General features: G+C 36.2%; 1 long non-coding RNA gene across 1 annotated transcript in view; it reads right to left on the bottom strand.

Moving 5' to 3' along the window:
- LOC119713442 (uncharacterized) overlaps positions 1–11,979 on the bottom strand; it is a 33,038-nt gene extending 21,059 nt beyond the window's left edge. Inside the window, exon 1 of the long non-coding RNA XR_005260699.2 lies at positions 11,871–11,979. This is a non-coding gene — a long non-coding RNA (uncharacterized lncRNA). The remainder of the gene's footprint in view (positions 1–11,870) is intronic.
- Positions 11,980–22,722: the final 10,743 nt, after the last annotated feature.

Genomic DNA, 22,722 nt, shown 5'->3' with positions numbered 1-22,722 from the left:
AAATAATAAATAACTGAACTCTTAAAAATAATGCATTATTTGTCTTGAATAAATTTAGATAACATACATTAGAAAACAAAACAAAATAAAAACAAAGGACACCCTGAGAACAACACAAGTGAAAAAGAATGCAAACTGAGGTTTGTCTCTACTTGACAGGAAGCACCTGAAGCACCTGGCAAGATATAAGTTTTTTGTTTGTTTGTTTTCATAGAATTTGTAAAAAAAGTAACAGATACTTTAGAAGAGGAAAAAAAAAAAAAGTGAAAAACCAGATGAATATTTAAATCTTCAAAGAATTGAACCACAATCTTGTACAGATTAATTTTACTATACTGAAAAAGTAGCTTTTCTGGATTGTACCATATAACTTATTTTTACTTTTTATTAAATGTAACAGTTGTTGAAATCTGTTACATAACTTACACTATTGTAAATGAACTTCAGTGATGAGTGTATATTTCATTAAATGTATATATACATATATATATATATATCATTTTGTTATAATTTGAGGGAAAGATATTACATAAATGCTGATCAGTATTTATGACAACATGTGCCTATAGCCCAAAAATAATGAAGAGCAAGAAAGAGAGAAACATTACGATTGACTAAACCACCATTTTAATGTTCTTCTTCCATGAGTAAGTACATGTATATACCATAACCATTAAACTTATAAGTGTCAGAGCAAAAGCATAAGTGACTCAAAAGTTAAGTGGCAATTGTGTTTTAAGTGTTTTTTCACGGTGCAGAATTCAAAGCAGTCCATTGTGTACTACATGACACTTCAGAAAAGTTGAAATCTGGTAATTAAAATACAATTTGAGCCCTACATTAGGGAATCTTTTGGACTTTATTGACTAAAATGAAACTGCTTCAAGGCAGAACAAAATTAGAATGTCTCAAATCACTTGGAAAGGTCATGAGAATAAATTGTAAAATATTATTACAATTAAGAGATGCTGGTTATATGCTTTGTGGTGCACCCACAAATTCCATTTTCCCATGACTGACATAGAATATTCATTTCATCCTGATATTTCAATGGGATTCTACCAGGCACTTTGAAGATGTGCCATTAAGGACACGTCAGTAAATTCAAAGAAGCTTTTGATTTTTTTTTATTTTCTTTTATTTTTTTTTCAGAAACATTTTTTTCAAACATTCAAACATTTTTTTTTCAAAACATTCAAATAAGCTTTTTTTTTTTTTTTTTCCTATTCTTAGAAACTTAGAGCACTATTGTGTTCTAATCACAGCATCTGAATACTGAAGTAATCTCAAAAGCACCATTGTGAATCTGTGAATCTAAGCAGTACTATAGTCTTTGTGTCTATGGATTAGATGCTCAGAGAGTGTAAAGAAAGCAGCTATTAAGTGTCCACTAATCTCAGTGCCAAATTTCAAACTGATATTTTCTGTTCACATAGAATTTTCATATTTAAATTTACATTTTAATTAATTAATCAGTAATTAATTATCAGTAATTAAATTGAGTGACAATTGTGAGCCATCATCATGTCTCTAAATTGCCTCTAACCCTGTCATTGGGCACCCCTGAAAATGCCCTATCTCCATCTTCTGTGCACCCTCAGTTCGGGTATACACACTGATAAGACCCCAGGAGTCTTCTTTTCTCTGGGCTGCACAGTCCCAGCTCTCTGCTTTTTTTATATACGAGAGATGCTTCAGTGTCTTTCTCACCTTCACGGTTCTTTGTTGGACTCTCTACAGTATGTCCGTGTCCCTCTTGTACTGCAGGGCTCAGAACTGGACACAGTATGCCGGGTGTAGCCTCTCCAGCATTGAGTGGAGGTGTTCAAGTCCCTTTATCTGTAGGAAATGCTTTGCCTAATGCAAAATATATCCTTATAACATTGCATAGAACAGGGATTGACATGTCTGATTTTAATGGGTGTGCTTACTACCTCCATGATCACAGCCCAGAAGCTGCCATGTGATAAGGGCCAGATCCAGCTGGTTCCAAAGGAACTCATCACTGGCCAGACACAAGCCAAGCCAGTAAGCAATGTTAGTTGCACCTCTGTAAAAGCAGAAAACAAAAGGGCAAAAAACAGCTCTACAACAACAGCAAGTATGAGAATAAGGAGTGAGAAAGCCCTGAAGGACAGCAGGAGGTGCTCTAGGTGCTGGAACAGAAGTTCTCCTGCAGCCTGTGGAGAGGCCCCTGGTGAAGCAGGCTGTCCCCCTGCAACTCATGGGTCCCACACGGAGCAGATCTGCATGCTGCAGACCGTGGAGGAGCCCCCGGTGGAGCAGGTGAATGTGGCCTGGAGGAGGCTGCGGCCCATGGAGAGCCCCTGAAGGAGCAGGCCCTAGGCTGGAGCTGCAGCCTGTGGAGAGGAGCTCACACAGGAGCAGGGAGCCTGGGGGGAGCTGCCGCCCATAGGGGACCCGTGCTGGAGCAGTTTGCTCCTGACAGATGGACCCCATGGTACGGCCCCATGTTGGAGCAGTTCTTGAAGAGCTGCTGCCTGTGGGAAGCCCACGCCGGATCAGTTTGGGAAGGACGGCATCCCGTGGGAGGGACCCTACACTGGAGCAAGGGCAGAGAGTGACTGTGAAGGAGCAGTGGAGACAAAGTGCCACAGGCTGATCATAACCCCATTCCGCTGCATTGCTTGGGTGGAGCAGGTAGAAAATGGTGAGTGGGGAGAATTTTAGTTTCTTTCCTTTCTTTCACTTCTCTAGCTTGTTAGTAACAGGTAATAATTTTTTCATCTCCCCATGCTGAGGAGCTACTAAGCAGTAACAGAAGGGACCCCATGGCCCATATACCACGAGAGCTGGACTCCTGTGAGGACTGACCTGATGTTTTTCTCCCAGACCACACTGTCTCCCCATGAAGGAGGGAGAGCCTGTCACTCCTTAAAATTAAATATTTCTGTAGATAAATGAGTTTTAGTATGAACCCATTTAGTGTCCCTACTGCCAATTTGGTCTTACACTATGACAAAACTGCAATCATGGGACCATAATTCTGGAAAGTTATAATATGGGGGAAATTATATTTCAATACAAATGTTTTTTTTGTTTATTATTATTATTATTATTATTATTATTATTATTATTATTATTATTATTATTATTATTATTATTATCAAATGTAATATTTTCCATTCAGTCATAATTTTTAATTAGATATATAAAAATGACTTCAAAAGGTTATTAAATATTAGGTTTATTGTATTAAAAAGTTCTTAAATTTAGCTGAATAAACCATTGAATTTGACTTCACAACCAAAAGAGAAAGTCAGTGTCTCTCTGTTTCCATATATTAGTATAAAATATCTTTAAATTGAGTGAATCTTCATCTAGACAATTTTAGAACTGAAGCTACAGGTATATCTGGAGACTTTCTAATGTATGAGATCTTACGAGATTTATTTATTTATTTATTTATTTAATTTGTGTGCATTTGTATGTATATGAATCTATTTCATTGGAATAAATTTTACTAATATTGTCCTGACAATTACAGTTAAGGGTATTTTGATCTTGACTATGGAGCTGAAGCTGAAGGAGACATTACTAAGAGAATTAGGAAATATATAAGTCCAGCCTCAAAGATAGATAAAATAATTGTTTACTAAGGATAAAAGTAGACTATGGAATTCAAGCAACCATTGAACTGAATAAAACCAAAACTAGAAGAAAGTTCTAAATTGTGCAGACATACTGCATAAAATAAGGCTAATTTAAAAACATTTTTATTTCCATAGTCTCTTATGTAGTGACTTTGAGATTTTCATATTTAAAAAATAACATATTTCTGTTTATATTTTAGTCAAATCAGTATTTTGAGTCTATTAGGTTTTGTTTTTGTTTTTTATCCTGAGAAGCTATAAAAAATTATAAAGAAATAAAATAATGTAGGCCAAACAACCTTAAAACTCTGTCCAGCTGTAATGCTGTCACAAGAAGCATGAAAGGTATTGAGATAATAGTGTAGGTCAACATTAATAAAATAGACTATAAAAGTAAGACAAGACAGCATGGTTTATATAAAGTGCCTTTGCTTTAGTGAGGAAGATGTCCCAGCAGACACTGGATTAAGGATTTACCCTTACTGTTGATGCATGACATTCCTTGCACCATCCAATCTATCCATTTGTTTGGAGACTAGGTGATTATCAATGGGCTTAGCAAATATCAGAAACCCTGTTTCAATTGAATATATATTTATGTGTATGTGCATATATGCATAATATATATACAATATATACATATATATATAATACGTATATATTGACATATATATAATATACATCATGTATATATACATGTAATGTATATATATATGTATGTACATGTATGTTATACATGTATATACACCTAGGGAATACACCTAAGAAATTACAGATCAGTTTGATGAAAATGCTTTTAAAACTTCCAATTACACCTGTTTCAATCTTTAAAACACTTTACTGGCCTGACATTCATTAACATGTTACCAACAATTAGTTCTTACTCAATATGAATTATAATCATGATCTGGATAAAACAATTCTTAAACAAGTTTAGTCAAATAAGTTTATTCTAAATTAGCTGTAACCACTTTCAGACCTGGAATCCAGTTTCACATATCTTGATAAATATGATGAAACTGTCCAGATGAAAGGTCGTTCCTGTCTGACGTATTAACTTCTAGAAGAAAATGGGAATTTGCTTCTGTACTCAACCTGTGACCTAGGTTTCTTACACAGAGAGGTTTCAATACATGATGTCTCATTAAGTTTCTCATTTTCAAACTTTACATAAAATGTTTCTTTACATGGAAGATTAGATACTACTGTTATTAAACCCTCCTGTTTTCTGGCTTTGGCTTAATGCTTTCTTTGGTTGTTTGTTTTGCTTAGTGATTTGAATCCTATCCTACATTATCTTTTCTTCAGATTCAGTTGCAAGAAAAGGAAGTGCTAAACTGGAGGTTTTCAGTTCAGTTCTCGGAAGACAGTATCAAACTTCAAGAAAAGATGGCAGCCTCTACATTCATTAAAATGTTCAATTACTAATACTCAGACTGAAACAAAACATAAACTTATCCCATAAGGAATTCAGCCATGCATTTTGATGAATTCTGATTGCTAATACATTTTGAAGAAAAGGAAAATAAATCTTATTAGTATGTTTATGTCTACATATACATGTCATATATGTCTATATACAGTATATGTATGGATTTGACAGATGACCACAATTAGAACAAGCCTCAGATGAGATATATTCATGATCAGAATTTAGGTGAGAGTTTCACACATATTAAATAAGTTTCTTCTGTGATCTGAGGAATAGAAACTTTATTTTACTGTCAAAATAGCATAAACATTTTATATGTTCACAAGAACTTTTTTTTTTTTTTGGGGGGGGGGTGGTGGGGGGTTACGACAGGAATGGCAAAGACAGTGACAAATGCACTAAAAGAAAAGGCAAAAAAAAAATGGTATTTAGTGCAATGCCAGCCTTGCAAAACTAAACTCTTAGATCTTTAATCCAATCCTACTGCTTTCATTGTAGGCAGACCAATACAAAAATCAACAAGGATTTCTCAAAACATTTGTTTTGAGATTGTCATTGCTATGATTGTCAGCTAGCATAAGAAGATATTGTGAACTGCTTTCAGAACATTTTCCCCTCAAAACATTTTCCCCTCTACATTTAGTAGATTTTCCATTAAAACAACAGGTCATTCCCAAATCCTTTAAAATTACCTCGTTTGCAATATTCAAAACCAACTTACGTACCTCCATTAATTAGTCTTTTCCACTGCTAAATGTTACTACAGTAACCTCCAGAAGTTTTACTGTGTGTGTAATTTTTTTTTTCCTTTGAAGGAATCAGATTGTTAATATACCAGCAGGTACAAGAGGCATCATGAGAGATAGAAGAAACCAGCAGATCATTGCAGAGGGCTGTCTATGGAAAATCTTGTGTCTACACAGGCATCATCATGAAGCTGTGAAACTTCTAGATCCATTTCCTCTAAAACAACTAAATTACTCCTTGGTATTCAGTGACTGCCCCCCTCTTTTTTCATTAATATAAATTGTTTCTTGTACAAAAGTTTCACACATTTAATCAAAAGATCGTATCCATTAATTTTAATTCTTCTTTACTGGACTTGAGAACCAGAGGCATAGAGTACAGTGTTCCAATATTGCTTTCTAAATGCTGAAGAGTTAAAAGTCCCCACTTAAACGTTCCTTTTGATGTTTTGCCTTGAAGAATGAAGTTCAGGATCTATAAGGAGATTAACTAACTTACTGAGAAAAGTATCCCCCTTCTCAAAGAATGGGTGCCCAGTTTTGCTTTCAGAGATCTTTGTGTAGAGATTTTTTGGCACTTATTTTCTTCTGGTAGCAGAACTCAAGCACAATATTCGGAAGAACATATTCCCCAGAGCTGACAGAATCCTGAACCTTTTTGAATATTCCTTCTGTTTGCATGAGCTTTTTAGTCCTGCTTGTTCAGTACTTGAACCTCAAAAGAAGTAATAGTAACAATTTGGTCAACTTCTTTCCTGTAATCTGCTTTGTGGGGCCCTGTGATTGCGTTAGAAAGAAATATGGATGACCTCAAACTGAGGAGGAAATAGAACCATATTATTCGCTTCTCTTTCTGCCGCATCCAAGTTACAGCCAAGTTTTAGGAACAAGTTACAAGACCATACCTAGGCCAGAGAAATATGTTTCTTTTTAACAATAACAACTGAGTGCTTGCCTCTTTACCAGTATGAGATATGAGAATGATCACACTTGAGATCCCCAGTTCTGAAGTCAGGTGCCTGTGCAGCTGGTTGGTTCTCTGCAGTCTTGTATACAAATTAAGGACATTTGAGCTTATAATATCAATTATGAATACAATGGATTTGCTACACACTTTTGTACAAATTATGCCCAGCTCTCAAGTCTTCATTTTGTTGGATTTCTTTTGATTTCCTTAGTGACTGGTAGTTGGCCATTTGTGATATAATCTGTAGAGTTTCTGGTATCATTCTATGCCTGCAATGTTAAGGCCTCTGCTTTGATCATGTAATTCTTGGGAGTCTGGCTACGGGTCCATGTGTTTCTTCATCAACATTCAAAATGTAGATTCTTGATAATATAAAAACTTTTTATGTTAGCCCAGTGTAGTTATGTATGAATTCTTGGACTAGGGTCACAGTTTATAAACATAATGATCTACTGCAATATATATAATATTTCTGTAACTATTATTAATATCTATTAGGTATAACATCATCACTGGGGCATTATAGAATTCATTTTAGGTTTAAGCTGAAAGAACCACTAAAGGTCCTTCTTTCCTATAAGCCCCCTTTATATATTGAAAGGTCACAACAAGGTCTCTGTGGAGCCATCTCTTCTCCAGGCTGAACTACCCAACTCCCTGACCCTTTCTTCACTGGAGAGGTGCTTTTCAAGAATACCATTTCCATGAAATAAAATAGATGTTTAATTTGAATATTTATACTTACATTAATGTATCAGACGGGTAATGTCAATGATTTTCATTGACATTGACATTTTCATCACAAGATGAAGTAGAAAAAGACCCAAGGTATCTTACAGATCTATATTTCTTAGAATATTGTTAATTTTAATTTACTGCTGCTACATTTAATAATAATAATAATAATAATAATAATAATAATAATAATAATAATAATAATAATAATAATAATAATAATAAAAGGTCATGAATCTTTGGAAGAAGCTATCTCAGTAATGCTGGCATTTTCATGATGATAATAATTTCTAGTACCTCTTTCCTTCATTTGCCTTATGATTTACTTGATAGTCCTACTATAGCTAACAGAGAGACTTTAAGTATCATGAATAAATGGTTCCTTATTCATTCTTGGGAACTTTTTTTACAGTTAGTTCAAGAAATACTATTTTCTTTCACTATATTTTTACATAATAACTCAAAAAATCACCATACAGATCAATACAAATAGAACAGTTAAATTGCATTTGAAATGTGCAGGATTCTTGTCCAAGAAAGTAGCTTTAAATTATTTCTTCAGATTCATAGCCTATTCTTAAAAAAAAAAAAAAAAAAAGTGAATGTCTAACAGTATAATGACAAATGAGTAGGCTGAGTAACCTATGCCTTTTCCAACGTTATCCATTCACATTCTGTGCATAAGTCTATTCTAGTTAAAATTGTTACATGCTGGTTATTATTTCATCCATGTTCATCTCCTCCATTCTTTTTAGAGTACTAACAAGTATTATGGCATTGATCTTTGGTAGGATAGATATTAATTAGAAAAATAAAGAAATTCACACTGAAATACCCTGTGCCACATTGACCCACCTTCATTGTACTGCAACACAGAGGTTGTCTTTTGTTCACCACTATACTTGCCACATCCTAATGAAAGGTCTAATGAGATATAAAAACTTTTTTTTTTTTTCTTTTCCTTATGAGGCACCTGCTAAAGGCTTATAGCACAGACACTTGCCTATATCTTTTAACAGTGGGGAAAGGACAGAAATCAATTCAGAGTAAGAAAAGAAGGTCCTTAAAGAGGAAGAAAAATATTCTACACATTCTATTGTGCTTGTTCCTTTGTTTTTAACCTTGACATTCTCTTTCACAATATGTGGAATTTTACTTGAAGACAAAAATATAATCCTTGTTATCAAACAAAGAAAATGGATTGTAGTCAAAGCTAGATCCAAAAATACATAGCAGTTTCTGCTGATATAAGAGAGAGGAAACAGACTAAAAAACAAATAAACAAACAAACAAACAAACAAAAATGCACAGATTTAGCTATCCATCTGCTGGGATGAATTTTGCAGTATTTAGTTCAACACAAAAGTCTATAAGTCTATTTTCTCCCAGAAAGAGCTTACTAAATATCAGAATTATCTTGAGCTTTATAAAATGTCAATAGAAACATGTTACAGTAAGTAAGAAGGAAATTCCTATAGTTAGACTATTGCACAAAATACAGACCAAAAAATATACTTTCTCTATCAATGTTCTCAAAAAGCATCTGGTACCACTGAAGTTTGTTTTGACTAAATTATATGTTTATATACTAAATGCATTCAGAGCTTTCCTAAACCCTTAGTGTGATTTGTGTCAGGGTCATTTTGAGTTAGAATTCAGCTAAAACCAGAAAATTTGTATGTCAGTGATTTTATGCGTGGTAGCTATCTAAAATTGTTTGTAGTCAATGGAGATCTAATCAGTACTTTTAGTGGAATCTACAGAACTATTCTGTATGTCTTAATCTATCTCTCTAATTGAACCAGGATCTGAATCCCTCTCTAATTGTGACCAAAAATATGTAAGTAGACACACACTGATGTCAAAATTTTCTAAAATTGTGGGTCCCTCTGTAGTGATTTTACTCAGGCAGGCAACTGAGCTCCAACACAACTGCTCTCTCACTCCCCGTCTTCAAAAGGAAAAGGGGAGAAAATATGAGGAAAAGGGCTCAAGGGTGGAGATAAGCACAGGGATATCACAAAACAATTATCATCATGTACAAAACAGACTCAGTGTAGGAAGATTGGTAAAGTGTATTGCCTGTTACTAACAAGTAACAGAAAGAAATGAGAAACAAAGAAAAGAAACCAAAAACACCTTCCCCCATCCACACTCCTTCACCTCCTCCCCCTGAGCAGTGCAGGACAACCAGGAATGGGGGCTGTGGTCAGTCCCTAACACTTAGTCTCTGCCTTTCCTTCACAGTCACTCTATATCCCTGCTCCAACATGGGGTCCCTCCCATGCGATGCCGTCCTTCCCAAACTGATCCTGTGGGGGCTTCCCTCTTCAAGAGCTGCTCCAATATGGGGCCGTCCATCCATCAGGAGCAAACTGCTCTAATATGGATCTCCCATGGGCGGCAGCTCCCCCTCAGATCTCCTGCTCCTGGATGGACTCCTCTCCACAGGCTGCAGCTCCTGCTCGGGGCCTTCTCCGGTGGGGGCTTTCCATGGCCTGCAGCCTCCTCCACTCCACATCCACCTGCTCCACCGGGGGCTCCTCCACGGTCTGCAGCATGCAGATCTGCTCCATGTAGGACCCATGAGTTGCAGGGGGACAGCCTGCTTCACCAGGGGCCTCTCCACAGGCTGCAGGGGAACTTCTGTTCCAGCACCTAGTGCACCTCCTGCCATCCTACTGCACTGACCATGGTGTCTTCAGGGCTGTATCCTTTTGGAGTTGGCTGAAACTGGCCCATATCTGAAATGAGGCAGCTTCTACATTATTCTAGCAGCAGCCACTCCTGCATCCCCCTGCTACCAAAACCTTGCCACATAAACCCACTTCACCCTTATAAATACACTTTAGCAGTCTTTCAAGCATCAAAAAGCATGAACCTGATTAATTTCACATATCTCAGTACTCATGTAGCATTGTGGAATTTCTTCTCAGATTCATCAAACTGAAGATTCATCAAATTGAAGTGGTACATTTTGTGTCATCTTAGGTGCAAAAAGATTGAACAGAATTTAGGCACTTAAACTAAATGACTGTTTTTAGGTGACATGAACTCATCCAAGAGTCTGCCTTCAAGCTATGTTAAAGCTTTATGCACTTAATTGAGGTACCTAATTTAGGAGTATAATCACACTAGATGTCTTATATGGCCACTGACAGGAAAACGCACCTCTGAAATGTAATTTCACAATGAAGAGAATGAAGGTGCTGATGTTTCCTCATATATTGTTTTCTGTAACAATAGAGGAAGATGAATATCTTACCTCCTAGCTTTGGAAGCTTATGTAAATGCATATAGTTAGGTTGTGTGAATTCAGGTTCTAGCGTTTTGACTCTACCAGATCAAAACAAAATGGTGAACATTTTAACATTTCTGTTTCATTGCTGATGAAGGGAAAATTAATAATAATAATAATAATAAAATAAAATAAAAGCATACATTTTAAAAATATTAAAAAAAAAACAAACCACGCTATGGATGGATGTCTTTTTTTTTTTTTTTTTTTTTTTTTTTTCCCTTAGAATTTATAACTATCTTCATAACTATGCTTTAAATTTCTTCTTTTACAGAATGGTAACAACAGAAATATATAAACATAATTTCTGAAGATATGATATTTTGAATGTACTTTAATAAGATAAATGAATTCAGTGAAGAGTGTAAATAAATCAAACTACTACCAATGTTCAGTTCACATGTGAATTAAAAAAAAATAAAAATAAAAGCAACTTAAATGATGCTAAGACAATCTAAGCACAGATACCCTGGAAATTAATGTAGAAATATTTCATTTATAAAGTTAAATAAAATACTGAAACAAACAAACAAAAATACATTGAAAACTACAAAGAGTTATAGGGATATGCACATTAGCTGAAAAGTAACAAAAATTAGTTGAAGGTAAAATCTGATTATTTAGGTGGATTTCTGGATTTATTTCTGAAACTTAAGTATTCCTCTGCTACCTTTGGTCTACATCTCTCAAAATAGCCAGTTTCAGAAAACAAAACGTTAGACCTTAACATTAACCAGGATTTGTAAAGAAAAAAACTTAGGTCCAAGCAGGTTCTATGTATCTCCCAATGCACACACAAATTCCACACATATTCAGAAATTAAGTGCTGTTCCTCATAAACCTTCTGGAGCCTTCTGTATATTAGACATCTACACATTTTTGAGCATTTTGAGGATGAGTGTTTCTTGAAACACACTTTAAAACATTAATTGTATTGAAGCTATCATTGTTCTATGAATTCAAGATTCAGGGTGAAAAAGAACATCAAAGATCATTGCCTCTCCAAAGCAGCTGTTTAATTAGTTATTTATTATCCCAGATTTGTAGGTGAAGAAAAAGTGAAGAAAACCTGAATTACCTTTCATTGTAGCTCCCATTATCAATTAAAATCCCCCATTTTTCCATCATATGACTGTAACCACCTGGCAGGAGCCATCACTGACTTGGACAGCACTGCCAGACAGCTGGGGATCCCAGCTGTCCTGGTAGATCCCAGGTCAAAGGGAAAACAATATCCCTTTGTGTCACACAGTAGGGTGTATGCTGCACTCCCCCACAGACCTCCCAAAAGGCAGCCAACAGGGCTGGGGGCAGGGGAGAAATGCATCCACAGAGCCCTACGCGGGGCCCCAGCCAAGGGCAGAGAAACTACCACAGTGACCATCTTCTGCCTTGGGATGTTGGAAGTTCATCATAATTCTTATAGCCCTGTTCTTCCAGAAGAAGATGACAATGTCAGCCTTGGTACCAAAAAGGGACTCTGGAAGGAGAACATAATAAACAGGAAAAAAGTGTACTAGACTGCTTTTTTATAATAGTTTTGACTTTTAGTGAGACTTCTCTGAATTCAGTGTATAATTTGGATCATTCAACTGTTAAAAAATTGAATACACTAACAATCAATTTGTTATAAAAGCCAAAAGTCGTTTGTACTTATCAAAACAGAATTTATTCAAGCAAGTGGTCAAGCAGGCAAAACAGCGCTGGGCGGCCAGGGAGTCTCTTACTCCACCAACAGCGTGCCTTACCCCTGCCAGGGTCCCCTTTTATTTTCTAGTGGTCCCAGGTTGAGTGGCACATCCTGGTTTCTTCTGCGGTTGTGCAACCAGTTGCTAGGGGGTCATCACGGGCTCTCTGGTGGTCACGGGGATGAAGGTCATAGTCTTCCTATGCATTGCGAATTGATCATCCTTTCCTTATTTGGGCATTTCAGTTACTGCAATTGTTATCTTGCAGCAGGTAGTTATCACAATTGTCTGCTCAACAGGATGTGGCAGTTGGAGATAAAGTTACAAAAGTTAAACAGCTTATCCGGTTACCCCCACCATTTTGATAGACAAATTTTTTATACAGTCTTTATTACAAATTCTTGGTCCCCTATATACAGGGTGTTATCTTCTGTCCATATGAAACTAAGGACATAATATTTCAACTCTGTCATACAGCTTATATATATATCAGTTGTGTATATCATATATATCAGCCTAGCTACAGACATCTCCCTGTGAATAAGAACTGAACATTTCCCTCCTCTGTCTACTATACATCCTGTCATGAATGGTCTAGCCATTTAAATATGCTGTATAGAGAGTTTAAGACAGTAAAAGGTTCCCTGTTTCCATGTATATGGCGTCTAACTTCCATGCCTCCATCTTTCTGCTCACTTTAGTTCTAAATTCCTTTTACAGATACTTCTCATAAACAATGAGCACAACAACAAAGGAAGCTGAAGTGCAGTAGAGAAAACTTAGGAGATGTATGAAAAATTCAAGTACAGTGAATTGCTAGAACCAGAAGGTACCCATCTGAGATTTCTGAAAGAACTAAAATTCAAAATAACAGCATCAAGGGTGAACTATACCTTTCAAAAATACATCTCCTTATACTTGTTTTGAAGTCTCTCATGGGCTGCTGCTCTTAAAAGAGAAGCTGAAGGAGAAATCCATATTAAAGTGTGGATAGTTTCTCCACAATTCCCTGGAAAAGCAGTGCTTGGTTTAATGAAAAATAAAGGTTTCTCCAGTTTTCTTTTTTGTTTGTTTGTTTGTTTGTTTGTTGTTTTTTTGTTTGTTTGTTTTTCTTTCTGCTTTTATTCAGCCATTAGACTTGAGAACAGAAAGCATGCCATAACTACAAAATTTGTTATCTGTATGCATGAGTGATTTTGTGAAATGAGTTTGCATATGCATCTCACCTCAGTTAATTTTGCTTTACTCAGATTTATAATGACCTACTTACATTTACTCCTGAATTCTGCTTCTATGTATGCATGAGGCAATTTCCATGATATTTCCGAGTTTCATTTGTACTCATCTCTAGAACCAAACCAGGAAGGGAATACTAAGCTATAAGACCAGTACATTTGCATGTCTATCACAAGGAACAACCTCTTCAACCTGTACACTGAGAAATAACATCACTCCCATTTTTAAAAAGGATAGAATGGAAGACCCAGGGAATGACAGATTGGTGAGCCTCACCTCTATGCCTGGAAAGATCATGGAATGGATCCTCCTGAAGGCAATATTAAGGCACATGCAGGACAAGGAAGGTGATGCTGGACAGCCAGGATGGCTTCTACCAAGGTCAAATTGTGCTTGACCAATCTAGTGGACTTCTGTGATGGAATGACTACATCAATTGACAAGGGAAGGCTGACTGATGTCATTTACTTGGGCTTCTGTAAGGCTTTTGACACAGTCCCACACAGCATCCTAATTGGAAAGATATGGATTTGATGGATGGACCTCTGGTGGATAAGGAATTGGCTCGATGGCCACACCCAGAGAGAGATTGGTGGTCAATGGTTCTATGTTCTGGTGAATGCTGGTGATGAATGGTGTCCCTCAGAGGTCTGTCCTGGGACCAGTACTGTTTAATATCTTTATGAATGATATGGACAGTTGGATCAAATGCACCCTCAGCAAGTTTGCAGATGATACCAAGCTGAGTGGTGCAGTTGTTACCTGAAGAAGGAACGGATGCCATTCAAAGGGACCTGGACAGGCTGCAGAAGTGGGCCCATGTGAATTGTATGAGTTCAACAAGTCCAAGTGCAAAATGCTGCACCTGGGTCAGGACAGTCACAGACAGGTGTACAGACTGTGAGAAGAACACAATGAGAGTAGGCCTGAAGAGAAGGTCTTGGGCTTTCTGGTGGCTGAAAAGCTTGACACAGACCAGCAGTGTGCTCTTGCAGCCCAGAAGGCCCACTGCATTCTGGGCTACATCAAAAGAGGTGTGACCAGCAGGTTGAGGGAGGTGATTGTTCCCCTCTTCTCTGCCCTTGTGAGGCCCCACTTAGAGTACTGCATCCAGGTTTGGGGCCTCCAGAACAAGAAAGATGGGCACCTGTTATAGTGAGTACATAGCAGGGCTACAAAAGATCAGAGAGCTGGAGCAGCTCTCCTATGAAGAAAGGCTGATAAAGCTGGGGCTGTTCAGCCTGGAGAAGAGAAGGCTCCAGGGAGACCTCATTGTGGCCTTTCATTACTCCCTGAAAGGGTCTTCAAAAAATCTTTTTTTAAAAGAATGAAGAAAGATTTGGAGTCAGGTAGATAATGATAGGTCAAGAGGGAATGGTTTTACATTAAAACTGGATAGATTTCAATTAGACTTTAGGAGGAAATTCTTCACTGTAAGGGTAGTGAGGCACTGAAACAGGTTTCTCAGAGAAGTTGTGGATGCCCCATCCCTGAAGCTGTTCAATGCTGGGCTGGATAGGGCCTTGGCCAGCATTGTCTAGTGGGTGGCATCCCTGCCTGTGGCAAGGGAGTTGGTATTAGATGATCTTTAAGGTCCCTTCCAACCCAAGTCATTCTATGATTCTATGAAATGGGCAAAAATATGTATGATGATGAACGACCACATTTAAACATGACCGCATGACCACATGTAAAAGTCAGCAGGTGGATGCAAAACATATGCTGTGGGAATCTGCTGATTCTAGAATAAGTCTAAACAATTAATTACCTCTAGGTTGTAGAAACTATAGCTAGGGTTAATACCTTTAATAAATCTAGACACCTGACATATCTCCATGCCTATGGTTTGAGGTAATGTACACTATAGGTTCTCTATCCAATGCCTGAACATAATTAAGCATTGAACTAAAGTAATTGACCATGTGTCCTGGTTTCAGTTAGAACAGAATTAATTTTCTTCCTAGTAGCTGGTGGAATGCTGTGTTTTGGCTTAGGATGAGAAGAGTGCTGATAACACCCCGATGCTTTAATTGTTGCAGAGCAGTGCTTATACTAAGCCAAGGACATCTCAGCCTTTTGCTCTGTCCTGCCAACGGGCAGGCTGGGGGTGCAGTAAGAGCTGGGAGGGGACAGACCCGGGACAGGTGACCCAAACTAGCCAAAGGGGTATTCCATACCATCTGACGTCATGCTAAACAATATATAGGGGTGGCTAACCGGGGGAAGGGGGGCCGGACTGCTCGGGGTTAGGCTGGGCATCGGTCAGCGAGTGGTGAGCAATTGCATTGTGCATCACTTGTTTGTACATATTATTATTATTTCCCTATTATCACCATATTATTATTATTGTTATTATTGTTATTTTGTTATTATTATTTTGTTATTATTATTTTGTTATTATTATTTTCCTGTCTTATTAAACTGTCTTTATCTCAACTCACGGGCTTCACTTTCCATTTCTCTCCCCCGTCCCAGAGAGGGAGGGGGGAGGGCGAGCGAACGGCTGCGTGGTGTTTAGCTGCCGGCCGGGTTAAACCACGACACCATGACCAGAAAATTGAAATATAAATAACCTGAATCGGGAAAACATAGGGGAGAACACGAAAAATTCAGTGCCAAGCTCCTTACATGAGCATGATTTTCAGAATGAGCTAAGTATTTGATAAGTGCCATGAATGCGCATCATCATCATCATCATCATCATCGTTATTGTTATTGTTATTGTTTGTTATTGTTATTGTTATTGTTATTACATTATTTAATACAGTAAATGTAAATGCAGTTGTGTGTGAAATGAGTTGTGTGTGAGTTTTGTGTGTCAAATTTCCTGATATCTGGATTTTATACTCTTAATTTGTGCATCTACATTTCCTGGTAATTGTTTTGTTTGTTTGTTTGTTTCCCCCTTAATTACTAGAAATTAAAAACTATATTATTATAACAATATTATTATACAACATATGTGATATCCCCATTAATTAGACAAATATAGTTTATCAAATAAATTATTGCCTTTCTTACTTATGTGATTTCTTTGGAAATGTTTTGACACAAGTTACCTGGTGAACATGATTTATTTGCCTTTTTTAATTATTAAAAAAATAAAAAAAATCCTCATGACATCATGACTACCAAAGACAAAAGATAGGGACTTAGAGAAATCACTAAGCATTTAAGCATTTTGTTGCCTCAATATTTGGCTATTAATTTTGGTTTCATGGAATTGCACAGAAGGATTTTCCCTCCCTCCCTCCCTCCCTTTCTTCCTCCCTTTCTTCCTCCCTCCCTCCCTCCCCCCCTCCCTCCCTCCCTCCCTCCCTTCCTTCCTTCCTTCCTTCCTTCCTTCCTTCCTTCCTTCCTTCCTTCCTTCCTTCCTTCCTTCCTTCCTCCCTCCCTCCCTCCCTCCCTCCCTCCCTTCCTATTAAAGGCAAGAAATTGGGGGAGGGGAACAAACTAATATATATTAACAAACAGAATAAGTTAATTAAAAAAAAACCATGACTTTAAATGAATATACATTTTTAAGAACTTTCCATGTCAAAAACAGTGGTTCACAATTCCATGACAAGCATGTATTCGTTTAGGACACTGGATGAAGCAGGATAGTGAAAGTGGGACAGGATTCTTTGACTGTTGGCTTAGGCATTCATATTTATTAAATAAAACCTATGTTGACAGTAAATGTGAGGAGAGGAAAAAAATAAGAGAAGGAAAATGGAAAGGGAAAGGTGGAGGGTGGAAAGAAACTGCAATGTTCATGTGCTCATGAGAGAATCTCTGTAACTGATCGAAGCTTAAATTCAAAAGGAGCTTTCTGTCTTGATAAAGAGATGGTGGTTCTCTGTTCTGGTGGGGATAGTGGTTTGCTCTTGCTGTTTTTAAAAGAAAATCATTTTGATCATTGATATCAGCTTTTCTTGCAGATTGCCGTGAGATAAAAAAGTCTGCAATAAAATTAAACACTTTGTAAGCAATTAGAAGCATAACTTGTCACTAGTCACTGCTTATTGAAAACATATTAACAAGCTCCTTAGTGATAGGTGCCATGACATAGACATGCTTAGACATAGGTGCTACCTCAAACATTGCTCCCTAAAATCAGTTTCAAAATGCACCAACATCAGGAATTTGGAATTCTATATAGTTTTCTAATTAGCCACTGAAGTGATTTTGAATTTCTCATGTGAAGCACATGATTAATACCAGGATGAGCTTGTGAGGGGTCATAGAACTAATGAAATAAAGCAGTTGCAGTTTGCTTATTCCCCCTATCAGCTGAGGAGAGATGGACAAAAAATTGTTTTAGACAAATTTCTTTACAGTGACAATGCCAGAAACCTTAGAAAAGAACTTGTGAACATCATACCCCCCAAAAATATCAGGACCTGGAGAAGCTCATATACTTTGAAAAATGAATATTTTTGTATATCTCATCAAAATAAAAAGCTAGAAGGAAGTCTGAAGAAAAACAATACAAAACACTATTTAAGAAGCATAAGAATAAAGAAAAAAAAAAAAGAACAGTTAGTCAGGTTATTAAACTTAAAACCTGTTTATTTAACATAGATAAAATCAAAGATACTGCAGCTGATCTGTTGCCTTTGGCTGCCTATTTTTCATTAACAACTCAGTCTCATTTATTATAAAAGGGTTTTGTTTGTTTGTTTGTTTGTTTGTTTGTTTTCATGGAATTAATATGGAAAGATAATCACTTAATCACTAAATCTAGTATTTTAAGAAAAAAGACAGTCCTTTGAAATACTAGGGATGAATTATGCACTTAGTTTACAGCCTAGGTACAAATCAGTATATTCATCTCCATTTCCCCAGATGTACACTTACTTGTTCTTATTTCTGCTTAAACCACTCCATCCAGAGATCAGAATTTCAATACTCAACAATTCTGCTAAAAAGAAAAAAAAAAATAGATATATTGGATTCTTTATTTAAGTTTGTAAATATAAGTTTGGCTTCCTGAAAATTAACTTCTACTTTATTTCAGAAAACCAAGAAAGGATAATTTTCTATGCTTTTGAGTCACTTCTTTTTTTTTTTTTTTTTTTTTTTTTAAATAAAGAAGGATATATTTATGTCTGTCTTTGAAAAACATTATACTGTGCATTTGGAAAAAGAAATGTGGACTGCTTGAAACCCAGCACACATCTGAGATTACTGTAGGTCAATTGAACCTTTTGGGTCACATCAATATTGAGCTATAGATATTTTAAATACTGACCTTTCTTCATCAATCATATTTTAATGGTCTAACGTGATGATATGTTTCAGTGATACAGGGTGAAAAGGTCTGTGTTGAAGTACTAGACATGTCATGTTGAAAAATCTCCCCTAGCACCTTCTTAATGTTCAGACAGTAGGGGATTTTTTAAGGGATGTGTTGAATTAAGCCTGGTTAACTCAGATGAAAGAACTGATCGCTTGAACAGGATGAACACAATTTGTGTTACCATATTTCCATCATATACCCCCGTGCTCTGCTGATTTAAAGAGGATGCTAAATTAAAGCAATGTCACAGCAGTGGGGAGAGGATTCCAGCAGAGAGAGCATTAAAATTAACAACTACAAAAACTGTTGAACAACTAGCAAAAGCTGTTGCATAAGAGACTGAGGTGGTGGAGAGGGAGAGTTTCATTTACATGATATAACCAGTGTCTCTGAAACTTGTGCAGACAACCCGTTTTACTTCTGCTACAGTCAATGACGTACTTTTTCTAGTGGAATGCATATGGTAGTATGTCATACTACCCGTTCAAAATGTTCAAAAGAAGCCACTCCTCTTTCCTCTCAGAAAACAATGGAAGATGAAATTCTTGCAGAGTCATTGCTCTTACTGAATTTCTACAAGCACTAAGAGCCAAAGTGATTCAGGATTATCACCTTTTTGTCAGGTTTTGCTAATTTGAGAAAGTTTCTCTGAAATTCAAAACAGGTAAGGAAAAAGAAAAATGGGGTGTTAACACTGATTGTAATAGCACCTGGCACCTCCTTGGAGTCTTTTGGTGTTATGACAAACAGTACCTTCTAATCCTATTGACTTTCAAAAAAATAAAAATAAAATAAAATAAAATAAAATAAAATAAATAAAATAAAATAAAATAAAATAAATAAAATAAAATAAAATAAAATAAAATAAAATAAAATAAATAAAATAAAATAAAATAAAATAAAATAAAATAAAATAAAATAAAATAAAATAAAATAAAATAAAATAAAATAAATAAAAAAGAGAGAGAAAAAGAGAGGAAAAAAAGAAGAAGAAAAAAAAAAGAAACATTTACTCCATGGAGAGGCCTTTAGACAAGATTCCCCAGTTAGCCTGGCATCTAAGAAATCTTCTAAAACATGCAAAAATTCTCTCCTTGTCCATATATGAGTGTTTCCTTCAGATACAAAGTTTACTGTGATGAGCAATGGTGTGTTCCCTTACCTTGTTTTGGGATGAAATCATCATACAGCCTCATCTGTTCATTCATTCCAGGAACTAAATAGACACATATTTAGTAGTTAGTTTAGACATAAATGCTGAGTTTTCCCATATGGAAAAATGTTACCTTAATTCATAGAATCACAGAATCACAGAATGGTTGAGGTTGGACTGGACCTTTAGAGGTCATCGGGTTCAACCCCACCTGCTCAAGCAGGGACACCTAGAGCTGTTTGCCTGGGACCATGCCCAGGTGGCTTTCAAAGATCCACAAGGAAGACTTTACGACCTCTCTGGGCAACTGGTCCATCTTCCACACAATAAAGAAGTGTTTCCTGATACTCAGATGAAACCTTTTGTGTTCCAGTTTGTAACCATTACATTTTATCTTGTCAGTGGACACCACTGAAAATATCCTGGATACATCTCCTTCCCTGGAAGTCTTTAAAAGACGTTTAGATGTAGAGCTTAGGGATATGGTTTAGTGGGGACTGTTAGTGTTAGGTCAGAGGTTGGACTCAATGATCTTGAGGTCTCTTCCAACCTAGAAAGTCTGTGATTCTGTGTACCTCCCTTCAGTTTTCTAGACATTGATGAGAACCTCTCTTCTCTAGGCTGAACAGTCCCAGCTCTATGTCCTTTCTTAATATGAGAGATGCTCCAGTGCCTTCATAATCTTCATGGTTTGACTTTCTCCAGCATGTCCATGTGTCTTTTGCACTGCAGGGCCCAGACCTGGGCACAGTACTCCAGATGTGGCCTCGCCAGTGCTGAGCAGAGGGGAAGGATCTCTTGACCTAGCAAAACTTTCCTTCTAATGCAGTCTAGGATATCATTGGCTTTCTTTGTGGCAGGGTCACATTGGGTCATGTGCAACTTGGTGTCTACCAGGATTCCACAAGTTTTGAGATTGTCTCTTAACTTACCCTCAAATCAGAACTATATATCCATGTTTACTCCCTTTTTCAGTATTTGCAGAGGGAGTGTTAATTCTGAATACAGATCTGAGTGTGAAGATAACTCTCTCTTGTTGGTATGCAGATGTATATTTATGTCTAACTTAAAAAATAATAATAATTATTATTATTAAGAATTAAGCAAAAAAGAAGTTTCTGGAGGAAGTCAATGATTTAAAAATAAGAAAAAAACAGGTTTTCTTGACAATAGAAGCTTTCATTAAACAATAGATATGTGCTTTCATTTCAAGGACTAAATTATAGGTTTAATTAGACGTAAAATTAAGTGAGATGGGCCCATCATCTGTCAGTCTTTTTTTTTTAAGGAAAAAGCTGTATCTGTTAAAACAACGACAACAACAAAAAACATATAAAAGAGGAACTTCATGTGAGACTGAGACCTTCATGAATTCTAGGGAAATTTGTGAGTCTGTATAATGAACTCCAAAGGAAAAGGATCAGTGTAATTACTGATACATATATATATATTTCCACAGAGTTTCCATCCCAGCTCTTACTTGTTTTCTGATTATTATTATCATTTTTTACTTATTTTTCCTTGTTGTTGCTGTTTTGTTTTGTTCTGTTTTGTTTCCCCCTACTGTTGTTTACTGGTTGATTGGGTTGGGTTTTGAGATATTCTGTGTTTTATTTCTAGAAGAATCTAACAGACTGCAGAACAAAAGGTCAATCAGTTGTGCATGCCTGAAACAAAAATAATGGAAATAAATCTAGGAGGTATTCAAAGGTCAGAGTACTAGGGAGGCATAGTTGCTAAACACACAAATATGTATATCTATAAATTCATATACTTGGAAGAATTATTCAGTGTTACAGTAATGCATATTGCTATATGCAATCATTATCATGTAGAATTTTTTCATTTCTTATCTTGAGTTTCCCACTACCTTGTGAGTTCACAGCTGCTTTGAAAAAGTCAAGATAAAGGAAGAACTAATAGGAGCTTTTGTATATTATTTTTTGTATATTATTATATATAACAACTTTTGGACAAAAGGTTTGCAAACTGTTTGATTTTATTTATGTATTTTTTTTAAAGAAGCATCATGTATTTTTCTGAGAACAAAGAGAGCTTCCTTATATGTCAGTAAAAAGTGAAACCTCTTCTCCTTTCCTGTCTGACCCTTGTTGAAAGCATATCTTCAAATACTCAGTCTCTAAATAAACTGATTTCCTTGATTACAAAGAGTGAAATAAATTGACAGAATTTTGCTTAGCACACCAAACTTTGAAATCTCAACAAATTTTACAGCATTAATAAAGAAAGAGACACATGGAGAGACAACTTCCCACTGTGAATAGAAAGAAAAAAAAATCACATCAGAATCAAGCATTTCCTCAGCATTCATAATATTATGAAATTAAGAAATAAAGAGGTTTTAATCTGTACAAATGCAATTTCTAAGCACAAGGAATCTATCAAGTGTTGGAAAATATATATTTTTTTAATTTATATTCTCTACATCTATTTTTTTCATTAAAATATGCACATTAATGTTACAAAGTTATTAAAGCTATAAATCTTCTACACATTTGAGATACCTTGCTAGCATCTGATACTAGTTATGCAATCAGAAAGATATATA

This window comes from Anas platyrhynchos, chromosome 1, assembly GCF_047663525.1.
Source record: "Anas platyrhynchos isolate ZD024472 breed Pekin duck chromosome 1, IASCAAS_PekinDuck_T2T, whole genome shotgun sequence".
Taxonomy (NCBI): Eukaryota; Metazoa; Chordata; class Aves; order Anseriformes; family Anatidae; genus Anas; species Anas platyrhynchos.
Note: the sequence above shows the minus strand (reverse complement) of the source record. Positions and strands in the feature narration are given on the sequence as shown.